The following is a 19350-nucleotide window of genomic DNA, read 5'->3' on the forward strand; positions in this document are numbered from 1 at the left end:
TGTATATCTTCCACAGACCAATTATTTTATGAACTGAAACAAATTTGCAACAAAATGTCCACCTCTCACTCAGTTCTTTTCAACTCAGACGAACTAATCCATACCTTTATGAACACCTTTTCCAAGTTTAACTTAGGATGCAGTCTTATGCACATTTAGACCGAAAAACGTCCTACGTTCATGGGTTTGCGCCCTTAATAGTTTTTACTATAACACCATAGCACCAAAAAAGAGAGCACTAATAAGAGAAGGTCCAATATATAAGACATGGAATACTGTCTGCCCAAGATGTCATCCTTCTGTCCGCTGTAACTCCCCCCGCCAAAAAAAAACCCAAAAAGAAATTTCTACCTAGAATGCACTGAACTTCTGTTAAAACGCTGATATATGTGCTCCCTAAAGTCAAGCTATCACAGCTTCAGAAGTGATTTGATCACTAACTTCCAAGTTTAACATCTTTGCAATATTTATTTATTACATTTCTGTTCCATCCAATTGCTGAAGCTGTCTGGGTAGTTCACAGAATAGAGGTTAAAACCATAAAATATAAGAACATAATAAATCAATAATGTTAAAATGTTTAAAAAGAGATACAGAATAAAACCAAAGTAAAATAGAGGACAACAGCAGTGCAAAGATCTAAAAAGCACTAACAATGTTTTAAACACTGAAATAAGTTGAGGGATATCCTGTTTTTCCAGTGTAGGTTAAACTAGCATTCAGATTACTAATAAAAAAATCCATTCCAGCCTGGGTTTAGGACTGGTTTTGGGACAGAAAAATTCATCCCCCTTTGGAAGGGCGGGATGTTAAAAAAATAAAATAAAAACTGCCTTCACTGACTCCAATGGAGACGTGTTTTCCTTTATTCTAACTCCACGACAGGCTGTGTGTGTGGAATTTTGGGACAAAAATGGTTGGGTGAGGACGTTTACCTCTTCCTGGAAAACTGTGGTCCTGATCCAAATTGGGGCTGTACATGCTTACTCTGGAGTGAATAAACCAAGCAGAGCTATGCGTGATTACAAAAATGTTCCGTTTGGCTGTCTCTCTCTCTCACACACACTTCCTTACTTCTTTCTTTTTTCTCTCATTCTTCTCCACTTCCCGTTCATTTTTGTTTTTTGTGGAAAGCTTTTTGTTGAGACAGGTAGAGCTGCTTCTCTCCAGACACATTAGTTGCCCCGTCATGGACACTGTCTCCTCTTTCCCACTGCTTGCACTGTGCAAGCTCTGGTGGAGAGTGAGAGATGGGGTGATTTTTTCAAGGCTGAAAATTGGCTATGGCACGTGGGGTCAAGCACAATCCTCACGATTTACTGGGAGAGGCCCTGCGAGCTGCCCCCATTGGTATTTTGCCAGCCCCCGACCTAGCCAACTGTCTTCCCCTATATACACCAAATTTACTTCCAAGATCTTCCAAGGAGGCCTTATTGGTCACCCCCAAACCTACAAGTGTGTTGCCAGGCAATGGCACATAACCCACTCTCTGGAACATGCTTCCACATGTGGTTCAAGAGGCAGAAACTGTGGTGAGCTTTAAATTCCTCTCAGAATTGTATCTGTTTACTCAGGCTTTCCCTGACCAGTAATTGCACTGCTCTATCCTACTGTTTTTGTAACATTTTAATGTATTTATTGTTTTATATTGTTTTTACATTGGCTTTTATATTGTATTATATGTACTTTTGATGTAAACATCCTGGAGATCTTAAGATATCAAGAGGTATAGAAGTAGTTTAAATTTTTAAAAAATGATAAAGATACTTGAAATTGCATTATTATTATTTCTCATACAAACAAAGGCTGTGGTGAGACACATGATGACCATTCTAATGACAAGATAATTACTATCCTTGTAAACATGCACATGTGGAACTCCAAAAGTATGTATGATTAAAAACTTTCAGAATTTGTACTTGATGTGCTACAATTTTTTTGCCACTGTCTGTAACACAACTAGTATGTCATAGTGGCTCCATCATGCATACAAAACAAACTCCTTATCTATTGTTAACCACAAGGTGGTCTTGCACAATATCTAGTGAGATCCACTATAGAAGGGGTGTAGAATCTCAGGTCCAGGGGCAAAATCTGGCCCACTTGGGGTTCCAATCTGGCCCTTTGGGGTTCCCTAGATGTCCCCACCCCTGTTCCAACTACTGATCTTTGGGCGGTTTCCTGGCTTTTGTGCCATTTTCCCCCCGTTTGTAAAGGTTGAAATGCCTCTCCCAGAGCTTAGTTACTAGCAGTCAGAGCTTTAAGCTAAAACCTATGAGTATTTTGGGCACATCCTTTTTGCCTTCAGCCCCACACACCCCTGAATGTGGCCCCCAAGAGTTTCTCTGAAATTGAATTTGACTCTCAGGCTAAAATAAGTTCTGCATCCCTGTACTACAGAATATTAAAGCCTGTTTTACTACAGTGATACAGCTGCCAAATTGCAAGTCTCTTGAGTGTCCCTCCCACATGAGAGCCAGTGTGGTGTAGTGGCTAGAGTGCTGGACTGGGAATCGGGAGATCCGGGTTCTAATCCCCACTTGGCCATGGAAGCTCACTGGGTGACTTTGGGCCAGTCACAGACTCTCAGCCCAACCCACCTCACAGGGTTGTTGTTGCGAGGATAAAATGGAGGAAGGAGGAGGATCATGTATGCTGCCTTGAGTTCCTTGGAGGAAAAAAGGCGGGATATAAATGCAATAAATAAATAAATGAATGAATGAATGATATTTTGCCAAATTTCCATTGGCTCTTTGACTGCCTCAAAATTCTCACAGTGGAACAACAGAGTTTGTTGGGACTCTGGTGCCACTGATGCTGTGGTTAGGGAATCCCTTTGTGTGTCTCCCACATCCATGCTAAAAACAGTTCTGAACATGATTATGGCTCTGGAGGCTAAAGGAAAGTCAGCTTCAATCAGAGATCTGTAGGGTTACAACTAAGCCCAAAGAAATGAAGGCAAAGCATGTAAAAATCATAATAATGTAGCTTGGTGCTGTAACATTCTAAGAAGGGAGCTGATGTGGAGATTTGGGCCTAATCTGACCCATAATGGCAATGCACTCAATAATTACAGTTGCGGAGTAAGTTGATGGCTATAGTCACTTCAGAAATGCACACCCTCTACCTAAGAGTGTTGCATGTTTTTGTACACTACAAAAATTAGACCCAACAGCCAGAAAGTTAGACACATTTCCTGCCAAATTTTCAGTGGCAAATCTTGATTTTGGTGGCAACACTGTAATCCAATGCCTTCATTTAAATGATGGTTTTTAATGTTTTTTACCCAGTAATTCGTTTGAATGGAAAGTATGATTATGAAATTATAACAGGTAAGTACATATCATGAGAAATTGGCCTCATTCAGTCCAAAATAAACACTGGAGTCAGTGGTCACTAGCCATTGCCCTACGACAGATGTTTGGACAGTTCTTATAACTCCTGCATGATTAAGACATAAAATAGCTTCAGCCTCAAAACAGCACCTTCCAATGTTTGGGGGGAAATTAAGGGCTGGAAACAGGGATGCAAGTGAAAGTATTGTTTTGATTCTCTGGCCCTATAAGCAATAATGTCTTCTAATGGTTCTATTTCAAGCGTTTTGTTTGGCCACTAAGATAAACCTAGCTACATTGCTGTTTCTGTTAACTGGCAGGCAAGAGCACTAAATATATCATTTAGGCAATAGTGTGGGGCCTGATAGCGTGGGAGGTTGTAAGCTATTTTGTGTATCTATTCTATCACCTACAATAGAAGAAACAATTTAGCATTTTTATTGTATGTATTGTATTATAGTCCTCTGGCATAATGTTCTAGGCAGTTGTATCAGAATTAATTGTTTTTGGCTCAAGAAGTGTATTCCATTTTGGCTCTGCTTTTTAATCTCTCAGCCCATAAGTTTCTAGAATTAAAGGCCTAATAAAGCTCAGACGGGTGTGTTGTTTTAACAATGCTGTTGAGCATCAGTTTTCTTATAAATCAAACTCCTATCGGTCTGTGCCAACCTCTTAGTTTCAGAATAAGGAATTGCTCTGGTCTGCCTAAATAAAGCAATCTAATAGCATAAATTGTAGCCTGCTGCTATTTAACTGTGCCCTGGGAGCTTCTGGGCTCTGTTCTGTGGAATTCACCCCACAAAGACTCCTGGCTTTGCTCTACTTGATGTGCCTTTAGAGGACCTTGTTAAGGACTTCCTTTTGCAGAAAGATTTTAATGAACATTTGTAAAGGTAACAGTGTTAGGTATTTGGCTGTATTGTTACTTATTTAAATATATTTTATAGCTTTTTATGCTTTACGAATTATTGTACTTTTTACTGTAAGCTAGCCAGCTTCAGTACTAGAGAATGTTAAGGATCATGTGAAAGAACTCTGCTGAAACAGTATTTTGTACATGCATAACCTGCTCCACTGATTGCTTTCAGTGATAAGGGTTCCAAAATGCATACAGAACTACCCCACTTAAGTGGGCTGCTCCATTCCCCTCAGTGGAGAAGGCAACATTGCACATGCAAAATGTACACCGGGAACTCAATCCAGTGTACATTTTGTACAATCCATTGAAATAAATGGGAAAGCCTATTTGCATAACAGATCCATGTGCACCAGAACTAGACCATGATATTTGCTACCTGAGCTGAAGGACAAGATAGCACCCCCTCCCTCATTTCACATACAGAAGCCAACCAGACTGGCAGCTGAATCTTACTTCAATACTGCAATGGGACAATGTCCTCCACTACATGTGAGGGCAGCAGGCAGGCCGTCTGGCACGCACAGCTCCGTTTTCCAACACCTCACTGATGCTCCTTCTTCCTCAGCATCTGTCACCTGAGGTAGCCACCTCACCCAACCTAATGGTAGGGCTGGGCCTGATGTACATGGATCTTGCGGACTGGGTTTTTTTATTCTTAAAACTGCTATTATGAAAATGTCTCTTTGTTTCATATAACTCTGACCCCATTATTTCAAATTGACCCCCAAATTACAAACCACCTGATAAGTTCAACAACACATCATAGCCCCCTATGCTAATATATGATTGGCTTCAATTAGCATAATTTTAATCCAACCACTGTTCTCTGAGTAGGGGAACATTAAATAGTTCATTTTATCTAAAGGGGCATAAAAGAGATGGACAGGGACTCCCAGGGTAGAAGTTAGTCAGCCTAATCAGTTCCTCACATAGGAACACTGCATAGAAGGCTTATGAGCGGCATTGAGGATCCTCTGTAACAATAGTAGGACCAGTTCAGTCTCCATCACCCCATGCTGGGAAGGTTTAGATCCACTGCCAACGCGGCCAACACCTCTGCCCAATCCCAAGGGAGGAATTCTCTGCCCAAGCGAGAGTCCAGCAATGGCCCAATAAATTGCAGTCTGGGTAGGCTGTAGGTGTGATTTCTCAAGACAAATTCCCAAACTTCGAAGGAGATTGCAGTTCACTTCTATCGACCAAAGAAGGCGGTTCCATGTTGATGCCACCAACAGCCAATTGTCAGTGCATGGGTACACCTCGACATCTTGCAAGTGAAGATGAGAAGAGACCACTGTCATGCATTTGGTGAATACTCTCAGGGTGGTGGCTAGGCTGAAAGGTAGCATCTGGAACTGGTCAAGGTGTCAGAACCAATGACAAATCGGAGATAATGTTGGTGCGACTCCGCTATGGTGATCTGGAAATATTTGTCCTTGAGTTTGATAGAGGCAAACCAATCTTGAGAGAGGAGAGGGACAATGGACACCAGAGAAACCATGTGGAACTTCCTGGGTGATATTTATTTACTCACTTACTTATTTACTGCCCAATAGCCAGAGCTCTCTGGGTGGTTCACAAAAATTAAAACCACAAAGCACGGCATAAAACAATATAAAATATGAAAGCTCAAAACCACATATAACAGTACAACCAGAATAAAACCTAGCAGCAATGCAGAGATTTAAAATACAGATTTAAAACACCAAAGCTAAAAGACTAGGAAGCTAAAATGCTAAACTACTGGAAGAATAAAAAGGTCTTCACCTGGCAGCGGAAGGAGTGCAACGTAGGTGCCAGGCAAACCTCTCTAGGGAGCTCATTCCACAGCCAGGGCGCCACAGCAGAAAAGGCCCTCTTCCTGGTAGCCACCCGCCTCACTTCCTTTGGCAGGGGCTCACGGAGAAGGACCGCTGTGGCTGATCTTAGGGTCTAGGCAGGCACATATGGGAGGAGGCGATCTTTCAGATAAGCTGGCCCCAAGCCGTTAGTGGCTTTGAATGTTAATACCAACACTTTGAATTGGGCTTGGAAATGGACTGGCAGCCAGTACAGCTGGAAAAGTACTGGTGTAATGTGATCTCATTGGCCAGTCCCTGTTAACAATCTTGCCCTATTTGGACTAGCTGAAGTTTCCGGGTTTATTTATTTATTTATTAATTTATTAATCGCCCATCTGGCTGGTCACCCAGCCACTCTGGGCGATGTACAACACACAATAAAAACAGTTTAAAACAATAAAATTCTACAATAAAAACATTTTCTAAAATACCCTAACCCACCCCAAATGCCTGCCTGAACAACAACGTTTTTAATGCACGACGGAAGCTCATTAAAGAGGGGGCATGACAGAGTTCCCTAGGGAGGGAGTTCCACAGAGTGGGGGCCACCACAGAAAAGGCCCTCTCCCTCATCCCCGCCAGTCTAGCTGTCCTGGCTGATGGGACAGAGAGAAGGCCATCTGAGGCTGATCTTGTTAAGCAGCCTGTCTGGTGCTGCTGGAGGCGCTCCTTAAGATAGGCTGGGCCGGAACCATATAGGGTTTTAAAGGTCAAAACCAACACCTTGAATTTGGCCCGGAAAACAACTGGTAACCAGTGCAACTCCTTCAGCACTGGAGTGATGTGATCTCGCTGGCGGCTGCCTTTAATCAGGCGAGCCGCTGTGTTCTGTACCAGCTGCAGTTTCCAAACCGTCTTCAAGGGTAACCCCACGTAGAGCGCATTACAGTAGTCTAAACGAGAGGAGACCAGGGCATGTACTACCGATGGGAGCAGATGGTCGGGAAGGAAGGGGCGCAGCCGCCATATCAGATGGAGTTGATACAGCACTGTCCGGCTCACAGCTGACACCTGAGCCTCCATGGACAGCTGGGAGTCCAAAATTACCCCCAGGCTGCGGACCTGGTCTTTCAAGGGTAGCCGTACGCCATTCAACACCAGGTCAGCATCCCCCAGCCTCCTCTTGTCTCCCACCAAAAGTACCTCGGTCTTGTCAGGGTTCAGCTTCAGCCTATTCCTCCCCATCCAGCCACTCACCGTCTCCAGACATTTGGACAGGGATTCTACGGCCAACCTTGGTGAAGATTTAAACGAGAGGTAGAGCTGCGTGTCATCCGCATATTGATGACACTGCACCCCAAACCTCCTGATGATAGCCCCCAGCGGCTTCACATAGATGTTAAATAGCATCGGGGAGAGGCTGGAACCCTGTGGCACCCCACAAGTAAGTGGCCACGGGTCCGAAACCTCCTCTCCCAGTGCTACCCTCTGGTACCTGCTGGAGAGGAAGGACCGGAACCACCGCAATACGGTGTCTGCAATGCCCAACCCCTCCAGGCGGTCCAGGAGGATACCGTGGTCAACGGTATCAAAAGCCGCTGAGAGGTCGAGGAGAACAAGGAAGGAGCATTCACCCCTATCCAGAGCCCTCCTCATATCATCTACCAAGGTAACCAAGGCCGTTTCTGTCCCATGCCCAGGCCTGAAGCCCGACTGAAATGGGTCTAGATAATCAGTTTCCTCCAAGTGTGCCTTCAACTGCACCGCCACCACCCGCTCAATCACCTTGCCCAAAAATGGCAGATTTGAGACTGGGCGAAAGTTGTTCAAAACTTGAGGATCCAAGGAGGGCTTCTTTAAGAGCGGTCTTATCACTGCCTCCTTGAGGGCTGATGGCATCACTCCCTCCTCAAGGGAGGCATTCACCACCGCCTTGATCCCCTCACCCAGTCTCTCTCTGCAGCTCATAATGAGCCAAGATGGGCAAGGATCAAGTAAGCAGGTGGTCGGCCGTACCGATGAAAGCACCTTGTCCACTTCATCAGGAGGAAGAAGCTGGAACGATCCCACAAAACTGGTTTGCCACAGGCCGCCTCTTGCTCACTAACTGTATCCACAGTGTGCAGAGTAACACACCTAATCTGATCAATTTTATCTGCTAAGTGCCTCACAGGAGGCCTTAGAATGCTCCAGTGGTTCCGGAGCCACAGGACTGACCAGGCTCCGGACCACTTGGAACAGCCTCCTGGGACAGCACTCTGCAGACGCGATGGAGGCAGCATAATATTCCTTTTTTGCTGCCTTCACCACCACGTGATAGGCTGAAGATACAGCTCTAGCCCGTGTCTGATCGTCTTTGGAGCGAGACTTCCGCCACCGGCGCTCTAGCCGTCTCACCTCCTGTTTCAGAGCTTGTAACCGCGGATTGAACCATGGTGCAGTCCGAGCCCTGTTCAGGGGGAGAGGGCGTTTCGTAGCCACCTGATCTAATGCCCCAGTGATTGCGGCATTCCAGCCACCCACCAGGGTCTCGACCGAGTGGCCGTTGGCGTGCCCCAGAGAATCCCCAAGCGCGTTCAGGAATCCATTTAGATCCATAAGACGCCTGGGGCGGACCATTTTAATGGGTCCTCCACCCCTGCGGAGGGGTTGTGGAACCGAGAAGTCCAACGTCACCAGATAGTGATCTGACCATGACAAGGGGGTGGTGGATATACCCCCGACTTCCAGATCACTCCCCGCTTCTCCAGAAACAAACACAAGGTCTAGTGCATGACCGGCTACATGGGTGGGCCCAGTTAGAATATGGTGCAGCTCCCAGGAGGCCATGGTCTCCATGAAGTCCCGAGGTGCTCCTGTGATGGCCTCCGAATGTACGTTGAAGTCCCCCAACACCAGTAAGTTAGGGGACTGTACACGCACATCAGAGACCACCTCAAGCACCTCGGCCAGGGAGTCAGTCATGCAGTGGGGTGGACGGTACACGAGCAGAATCCCCAGACTGCCCTTCGGGCCCAACCTCCAGTACATGCACTCAGCAACTTTGGTCTCCTGGAGAGGGGGTCTGGTGAAGACCAAGGACTCTCGGTAGATAACAGCCACTCCCCCTCCCCAATCCCCAGCCCTCGGCTGCTGTGCATACGAAAATCCAGCTGGACACATGGCTGCAAGGGTTGGAGCAGCAGCCTCGGCCAGCCAGGTCTCCATAATACATGCCAGGTCTGCACCCTCATCCAGGATCGTGTCATGGATGAGGGAGGTTTTCTGGGTAACAGACCTGGCATTGCAGAGCAGCAAACGAAGGCCAGAAGATGGGGTCACGCCTTCCCCAGCCATCATTTGGCTCTGGACAGGCCCGGAGCAGGGGACAGATACTACACATCTCTCCCTTGTTCCCCTTACCTGGCATGGCCTGCCCCTAGCGCTCCGCCAGCGCCTGCTGCCCAGCCTCGGTATCTTCTGGCCCCCAACACTCCCCCCACTGCCTCCATCAGGTGGACACATGCCCCCTCGTGCCCGCCTATCAGGCAGGCTACCCACCCCTAAAACCACAACAAAATCCCCCAGGAAAAAGAAAACACATACACGCACACACACACACAAACACAAAACAATTAAAAATCCCCTTAAAAATAATGCCAGGCCGCAGTCCACAGGGAAGGCCAGGTGGTGGTGGCGGCGGCGGTGGCAGCAGGCCCAGCAACAGCAGGCCCAGCAACAGCAGGCCCAGCAACAGCAGGCCCAGCAACAGCAGGCCCAGCAACAGCAGGCCCGCCTCTTCCCCGGTGGTGGTGGCCTCTCCTGCAGGCCCTGGCTCTCCCAGGCCACCTCAGCCAGCCAGCTTATGTAGCCCCTCCAGGGAGGGCAGGTGGAGCAGCACAGCTGGCTCAGTACCTGGGGGCCTGGTCCTGCAGGGACTGGCGGTCTGCCAGGCAGAAGTCTCCAGGGAAGTTTGTACAGGTTTAGTTCTTGGAGGCCCAGGATTGTCCAGAGCACTTCATCCTTCTTTGTTACTGTGAAGTACATGGAGTAGAACCCGTCTCGGAGACATGAATGTGGGATGGGCATGATGACTTCGTTCCTGAGAAGAGTATTGACCTCTTGGTGGAGGACAGGTGATGGAACCATGACTTTCACAGTATCCAGTGGAGGGTGGATATCAAACTCGAACCTGTAGCCCCTCTGTACAATCAGACCAGGAGTCCAATGTGTTGGAACACTAGGTCTGATAATAAGTGGACAGAAGATCTCCAAAAATAGGAGGATGAGCCAGGAGATGAAAGGGAAGTGGGTCTGAGTCAAAGCCACTGCCTACTCCTATTGTTAGATTTATGGTGATAACTGCGAAGCTTCGATGTCGAGAAAGACTTTCCCAATACCACAGGTTGAGAATGATGCTGCTGTGATGGCCCCAGTTGTTGGGGTTGATATCTGGCTGTGGAACATTGGAACCAGTGGTGTTGTCTGGATGGCTGTTGGGATATAAAACTCATACAATGTACTATGGTACAGGCCTTTTGGACTAAGTCTAATGCATTGTCAATTTTTGTGTTAAACAACCCTTTTCCATCGAAGGGCAAATCTTCAATACAGGTTCTAGTCTCTTGTGGGAGGTCGGCTGACCCCAGCCAGGCATGGTGATGCAGGGTGATGGAACCAACTAGTATTTCTGAGGCACAGTTGACTTGGTGGCGCAATGTATCTATTTGCTGTCTTGACGGCTTCTTAGCTTTGGATTGGAAGAGGCAACCTAACTCCTTGTCATCTGGAAGATGGTCTAGGAGACAGAGCCAACTTTGTCCCATAGTAATAGCTGGTACCCAGACATCGCTGCCTGATAATTTGAGATTTCAGACCCATAGCTGGGGAAGACTATCATATCCTCCCAAACAGATCAAGGCAGATTCTGCCTTCTTTGTCATTTGGGGAGGAATGTGCCCTACGAGTCTTGCCTTGCGCCACCTCGACAACCATTGTGTTTGGGGCTGGGTGGCTGAATAGGTAATTGGCATTAGGCTCTTGTACACGACACAGCCCCTCCAAGCACTAGATGCTGGTGGCACAGTGGAGGGGGCTTTCCAGGATTGTTTAATGGTCTCTTCTAATGCAGGGAGGAGAGGAATGGCCATGGGTCTGAAAGATTCTGCATTCACTGCATCAAAAACTGGATCCTGCACTGTGGGAGGCTACTTGCTAGGTCTGTAGACCCAAGGCCTGCACCATTCTCAGAACCTGACTAGAAATTTGTCCCAGGTCCACTGACGGAGAGATGGCATAGAGCAGGATGGACAGTCTGCAACTGCGCTATCTGTGGTTGCGGTTGAACAGACGGTGTGACCAGAGTTGGGGCATGAAGAGCATCTCTCTCCAGAGGTCTCGATACCGTAGCCAACGGCTGTCGTTGGTATCAACTTTCTCCTCAATAAGGAGGATCAGGATGGTGAGCAGGGTAACATAGACCATAAGGATCATCACAGTCCTCAACCTAATCCTGGGGTCTTCTGTATTGCAAGTCCTAGGTTGAATGTCTATCCCACACATAGAATGGTGATATAGATCTGTCCCTATAACTGATTTGCTTGTAAAAACTAGACTTCTGTTAGAAGAGGCACCCGAATAGATTGAATCCGGTGATCAGGGACACCAATCATGACCTGTGCCGTAGCCTTACAGTCAGTAATAATGAGGTGGTAGAGTGGGTGGATCTGCTGGGGATAGATACTGGATCTCACCCTCTGACGTTGACAACAACTGGAATAGGCTCTCCTGCCTGGATCAGAGTCACCATATGAATCGATGAACATACCATTGGTGGAGCAGCAGATACAGTAGTCGGTATAGGAGACCTTGAGGCACTGGTGGAGCAGTGAGAGACGTGGTCTGTACCGAGGGTCGCTGTCGATCCTGAGATGCTGGAATAGAGACGGGTGGAGCGGTCAAAGTCAAGGGATGCACTTCATCCCATGTTGGAGTGCTGGGAGACGCAACTGAATGTGGAGGTCGCTGTCAATCCTCGTGCAGAGTCAGGAGAGCGTGTGATCCCAAAGGGTGCGCTCAATCCCAGTTAAAGTCATCTGACTTTTTAGAGGTCTTTTTCTTCTTTAAGGCTCTGAAGAAGACAGACTAGCCTATTTTGAAGCTTTAGCCCTCTGGTTAGCTTCTTAGCCATTGGGAACGTCAGAGACCAACTGGAGTGGGAGGGTCTTCTGCTTTGAAAAGGTTCTGTTTTGAGAAGGCTAGGCATGCAGGACAAGCCTTGACAATGTGGCCTTTGCCAATGCAGAAAAGGCACAAAGAATGCCTGACGGAATGTGGTAGCTTCACCCCACGCTTCGCCCCTACACACCTGAAATGGCGCTGTAAGAGCCATACACCTGTAAATGAGATCGCAAGATTGCAAAAACAAATAGAAAATAAAAATGATGCTAAGGAAAATATAGAAGTACTCTGTTCAGTAAGATAGATAGAATAAAAACCTCAGCTTTGAAAAAGGCTTTCAGATTGAACTGAATGCAAGAGAAGGCTACCATAATGGTGGTCGAAAGAGAACTGAGGGAATAAGCAGGAACCCGCTTAGGGACATGCACACTGAGATGGTAAGGGAAAGGTTCCCATCAAAACTCCTTAGCTGTAGAGGTTTCCTGAGTTGAGGCTCCGGTCAGGCACAGAGCCCATATATGTGATGCACAGAGGCCATGAAGAACGCTACCTCATCTTACATATGGTGATTTAGTACCATTTCGGAACATTTTTTAAATGACATTTTAAAATATCAGCTACTAGTTTTACAGGAGAGCCACATGGAGGATGGGATGGAAGACAGTGGAGTAAGGCAACAGGACCCCCTTTCCTTAAAATGGAGTGCCAGCAAGCCCCATTGTTATGGGCACCATTCCTTCCATGAGCCTATTTTGGTTACAGCTGGTACGGCAACACTGGCTAGCAGTTACTGAGTGCTATTCTAGGGTGCTTGTATATATTTTAGCAGGGATACCTCCCCTGGGAATAATGGTTTTATTTTCGTATTTCAGTCACTTTACAGCATATTGTTTAGCACTCATGAAGCCATTGTATTCTCTTAATTCTTCTTTCTTTTAAGGTAAAATTAGGTCTGTGCTAAACCCATACATTATCTCATAGATTATAATTATGCTCAAGAGAGCCAATTTACTCACACTTCACAGCGAAGACCATGCTTCAATGCAAAATCAGACTAAAGCTCATCCTGTGCAACAGTTCAGTGGCAGACACATTCTCATGCTCTTCTTAGCTATTAGTTTTGCAGTGCTGGCAGCATATGAAAAAGGGCTAGAGACAAAGAAAGCTCAGAATATGTAAAATGGACAAAACATTTGAGACTAGCAAAAAATGAGGTTGCTAGAACTTGGATTAACCAGCCTTAAACAAAAACTAATCAATGTGGATTCTAAAATCTGCTATTAGCATCTCCAGACTCTTAGGAATGCTTTCTTTCAAAAAAAGAAGTCCAGAGCAGGTTTAGAAAACTCAATAAAGTACTTAGTCTTTGTGTGTGTGCGCAAGTGTCAGCCTAAAGCAATATATCAAGCTCGTCCAGAAATACTTGATATACAGAAGTTCTGCATCCCAACTGATAGCATGCAAGTCCTTAGGATGCGATGTTATGAAGGGCTACATGTATGCAACATCTACATGGCTGCAATTCTGTGTCCATCTATTTAGGATTGGGGTCCATGGAACACAGTGGGACATATTTCCAAGCGAGTATGCATTGGGTTACATATAAAGTATTGCACCAGGAATGTAGGAAGAAATAGTATCACGAAATGTTTAAGATCAAGATCCCAGACTTCTTCACCTGGAATGCAATAGGATAAGATAAGATGACTTGGTATTTTCCTCTTTACCTTTTTATAGGTAATCCAGTAATATGGAGAAATTACAAGCAGTTTCCAACTAGTTCCCTGTGAGTTTAGCATAAAGACTACCAAGGGTTTCTCTGTTCAGTTTAGGAAACAAGCAAGTCCAGGTTTGTAATACATTTCTGAAATGTTTGGCATAACAACCTCAAACGGTTCCAATGACTATTTGACAACAGAAACATTCTTGAGTGTAGCATCCCAGCCTTTTGAAGATCAAAACCAAGTTTCATATTCAGGACTGTAAGAGAATATTGTTTTAAGCAAGTTAGAAGTTTCTACATAACACAAAAAGATTACCATCTGCTATTTCATTCACTATCAATTTGATCCATTATATAAGACCTTAAATTACTGTCAACGGACATGTGCTTTTTTCCTTACAATCCACATTAACCATTGACCACATTTATCAGTAACTTCAAAGCCAATGTGGTTTTAGTTTCAGCAACTGTGAACACATTTATAGTATTCTATTCCATGTTCTTTCTTCATTAGATGTTCCAATAAGGAAAGTATCCATAAGGCCTGATCACACAACCATCTGATATCTCTGTTGTGGAACTCTATCCTTAAACTAGACACAGTGCCACACGAAGTGGCATTAGGTGTGATTTCAACTAGTTAGTATTGTATTTTTGAAAGGAATTTTTAAAAAATCCTATGTACACATAAAGAAAAGGTGCCAATATGATTTGTTGATATGTTTAGAAAAACAGGATCTCTTCTACTACTCAGCATGGACAAATAAAGTACTTTTGTCACACAAATAGCCTACAGAATTGATTGGCAAAAGCTGGTGTGATTGGCACTATCTGGTGCGTTACAGAACAGAATAGATGAATTCATAGAGATAGCTAATAGACATTGACCTATAATAGCTAAAATGAATTTTTTATATATATACATTCAAGTACTAGATGTTGCAAACTAACAGGTGATAGTGCCCCAGGAAAGCATGTAAGTATGGCAAGATGAAGGTCACTATCAGACAAATTGTGTCAGCCAGAGACAGGTACACCTACATTCCATTGAAACGGAGGGCATTAACGATATGCTTCACACTTGAATTCAACTGGATTTATGTGCAGGATATGCACAGACGTAGGAGCTAGATCGTTACCTTGTCGTGGTGCTGGAGCTTGAGCACTTCAATGACACCATGAGCTAAACCGTGAAGGGACACCCAAGACAGGAAGGTCATGGCAGAGAGGTCAGACTAAATACGATCCCTGGGGAAAGTAACAGCAACCCACCCCAGTATTATTGGCGTGAAAACTAAATGGATCAGTACAACCAGAGACATGCCGGTATACCATTGGAAGATGGGACTCCCAGGTCAGAAGATGGTCAAAATGCTGTACTGGGGAGGAACAGAGGATAAGTTCAACTAGCCCCAGATGTGATGATGCAGCTAGCTCAAAGCCGAAAGGATGGCTAGCAGCCGACGGTGCTGGTGGTGAATGACAAATCCGATGTTCTAAAGATCAACACACCACAGGAACCTGGAATGTAAGATCTATGAGCCAGGGCAAATTGGATGTGGTTATTGGGGAGATGTCAAGATTAAATATAGACATTTTGGGTGTCAGTGAGCTGAAATGGACTGGAATGGGCTTCACATCAGATGACCACCAGATCTACTACTGTGGACAAGAGGACCACAAAAGAAATGGAGTAGCCTTCGTAATTAATAATAAAGTGGCTTGGATACAATCCAAAAAATGACAGAATTATCTCAATTCGAATTCAGGGTATGCCATTCAACATCACAGTGATCCAAATATACGCCCCAACCACAGATGCTGAAGAAGCAGAATTAGATCAGTTCTGTGAGGATCTGCAGCACCTACTGGACAATATGCCAAAAAGAGATGTTATTTTCATTACAGGAGACTGGAATGCTAAGGTGGGTAGTCAAACAACACCTGGAATTACAGGCTAACATGGTCTGGGAGAACAAAATGAAGCAGGACATAGGCTGATAGAATTTTGCCAAGACAACTCACTGTGCATAACACTCTCTTCCAACAACCTAAAAGACAACTTTATACATAGACTTCACCAGATGGTCGACACCGAAATCAGATTGACTACATCCTTTGTAGCCAAAGGTGGCGGACATCTATACAGTTGGTAAAAACAAGACTTGGAGCTGACTGTAGTTCAGATCACAAACTTCTTATTGCACAATTTAGAATCAGGCTAAAGAGAATAGGGAAGACCCACAGATCAGTTAGATATGAGCTCACTAATATTCCTAATGAATATGCAGTGGAGGTGAAGAATAGATTTAAGGGACTAGATTTAGTAGATAGGGTCCCGGAAGAACTATGGACAGAAGTTCGCAACATAGTTCAGGAGGCGGCAACAAAAAACATCCCAAAGAAAAAGGAAACCAAGAAGGCAAGATGGCTGTCTGCTGAGACACTGGAAGTAGCCCAAGAAAGAAGGAAAGCAAAAGGCAACAGCGAAAGAGGGAGATGTGCCCAATTAAATGCAAAATTCCAGAGGTTAGCCAGAAGAGATAAGGAATTATTTTTAAACAAGCAATGCATGAAAGTGAAAAGATAATAGAATAGGAAGGACAAGAGACCTCTTCCAGAAAATTAGAAACATCGGAGGTAAATTCCAGGCAAAAATGGGTATGATCAAAAACAAAGATGGCAAGGACCTAACAGAAGCAGAAGAGATCAAGAAAAGGTGGCAAGAATATATGGAAGATCTGTATAGGAAGGATAATATCGGGGAGAGATTTGACGGTGTGGTCAGTGAGTTAGAGCCAGACATCCTGAAGAGTGAGGTTGAATGGGCCTTAAGAAGCATTGCTAATAACAAGGCAGCAGGAGATGATGGTATCCCAGCTGAACTGTTTAAAATCTTGCAAGATGATGCTGTCAAGGTGATGCATGCAACTTATATCCCCATACCAAAAAAGAGAAACACTAAAGAATGTTCAAACTATTGAACAGTGTGTCAAGAGCTCCTTGGAGGGCTCTCTCAGTCTAATCCAGTAGCCAAGTCCAGACGCAGACAAAGGGATTCTTTTCAAAGCTTTATTCTTCTTTTACAACTTAACAACTCTACAGGTAGCAACTAGATCTGAGCAGCAGCATCCCTATGCCCTAAGTTGGAACAGTTGGTCCCCGTTTGAAAGGCAATTACTGGCAGACCCCTGAATATAAGGACTAGGGAGAATCCCTCCCCTTTTCCCTTGGATCCTCTGGGCGCAACCGTTCTTTGAGCACGAACCCTTTGGTGCCGCTCTCTGCGTCTGCGCCGCGCATCCACCCAGTCTGCTATCTGTGCTGAGACACTCCCTGGACTGCTTTCTAATCTAGGAATGTGGGTGGGAGGAATCTCCGTCAGCTGTTGGTCCTGGGAAAAAGGAGCGCGCTCTTCTCCCGAAGGAGCGACTGCTCTTCCTCAGCAGCAGAACTACTCTGGGAATCTATGGGCTCAGTGTCCACCCTGACACAGTGGCACTTGTTTTGCATGCCAGTAAGGTAATGCTCAAGATCTTGCAAGGTAGACTCCAGCAATTCATGGAACGAGAATTGCCAGATGTACAAGCTGGGTTTTGAAAAGGCAGAGGAACTAGAGACCAACCTGCCAATATCCATTGGATAATAGAGAAAGCCAGAGAGTTTCAGAAAAACATCTATTTCTGTTTTATTGACTATTCTAAAGCCTTTGACTGTGTGGATCATAACAAACTGTCGCAAGGTCTTGGTGGTATGGGGATACCAAGTCATCTTGTCTGCCTCCTGAGGAATCTGTATAATGACCAAGTAGCAACGGTAAGAACAGACCATGGAACAACGGACTGGTTTAAGATTGGGAGAGGAGCATGGCAGGGTTGTATACTCTCACCCTACCTATTCAACCTGTATGCAGAACACATCATGTGATGTGCTGGGCTTGATGAAGCCAAGGCTGGAGTTAAAATTGCTGGAAGAAACATTAACAATCTCAGATATGCAGATGATACCACTTTGAATGCTGAAAGCGAGGAGGAGCTGAGGAACCTTATGACGAAGGTGAAAGAAGAAAGTGCAAAAGCTGGGTTGCAGTTAAACCTCAAAAAAACCAAGATTATGGCAACCAGCCTGACTGATAACTGGCAAATAGAGGGAGAAAACGTGGAGGCAGTGACAGTCTTTGTATTTCTAGGCGCAAAGATTACTGCAGACGCTGACTGCAGCCAGGAAATCAGAAGACTTACTTCTTGGGAGGACAGCAATGACAAATCTTGATAAAATAGTGAAGAGCAGAGACATCACACTGACAACAAAGGTCCACATAGTTAAAGCAGTGGTATTCCCCGTAGTAACCTATGGCTGCGAGAGGTGGACCATAAGGAAGGCTGAGCGAAGGTAGATGCTTTTGAACTGTGGTGCTGGAGGAAAATTCTGAGAGTGCCTTGGACTGCAAGAAGATCAAACCAGTCCAACCTCCAGGAAATAAAGCCAGACTGCTCACTTGAGGGAATGATATTAAAGGCAAAGCTGAAGTACTTTGGCCACATCATGAGAAGACAGGATACTCTGGAGAAGATGCTGATGCTAGGGAAAGTGGAAGGCAAAAGGAAGAGGGGCCGACCAAGGGCAAGATGGATGGATGATATTCTGGAGGTGATGGACTCGACCTTGGGAGAGCTGGGGGTGATGACGGCCAACAGGAAGCTCTGGCGTAGGCTGGTCCATGAAGTTACGAAGAGTCTGAAGCGAATGAGCGAATAAACAACAGGAGCTAGATGCACTGTAACTCACAAAATATTACCTGGACCACTGCATAGGTATCCCCTTCTGAAAGTACTTAAAACTAGAATCTAGTCAAGCCCTTGTTTTGTGCACTGCCACTTGTATTCTTTACAGTCTTCTGTCCATGACTAGAACAGAAAATGCCTAACAAGGTGATTATTGTGTGTGCATTAGTACTATGGTGTTGCTGGCAGGCTGAAGTTAGCCTGATCAGACTGCTGAGGTACTGTTGTAGTATCGAGCAATTGAGATTTTAAACGAGCTTCTCTTTGCTTCCTATTATTCCAGGACGCTATCAACTCTCATATACCTGGTCCCAAAGCTGCTCAGGGAGCCTTTTTCAGGTGAAGAATGGGGTGATTTTAAAAAAAAACTAAACAGCGGCAACAAGACCTAGGATCAATCTGCATCGACTCTGCACACTCTTCCCACAGCTACAAGGTTTTGTAAACCAAAACAAAAAACTAGGCTTTCGTTTTGGTTTTGACAATTCTCTTAATTTACAGAAGCTTGTTGAAACTTGGGGGAAGTGCCTTCATAGTAAGTCAATGTAGAGATATTGCTTCTTGCTTTTGACCAAGCTTGTACTACATCAAGATCATGTTTTCACAGAATCACACATGAAAGTAACCCTAACAGGCTGCTGTTGTATGC

The sequence above is a fragment of the Heloderma suspectum genome, chromosome 1 (genome assembly GCF_057233095.1).
Source record: "Heloderma suspectum isolate Gila_16-S chromosome 1, 16-S_ref, whole genome shotgun sequence".
NCBI lineage: Eukaryota > Metazoa > Chordata > Lepidosauria > Squamata > Helodermatidae > Heloderma > Heloderma suspectum.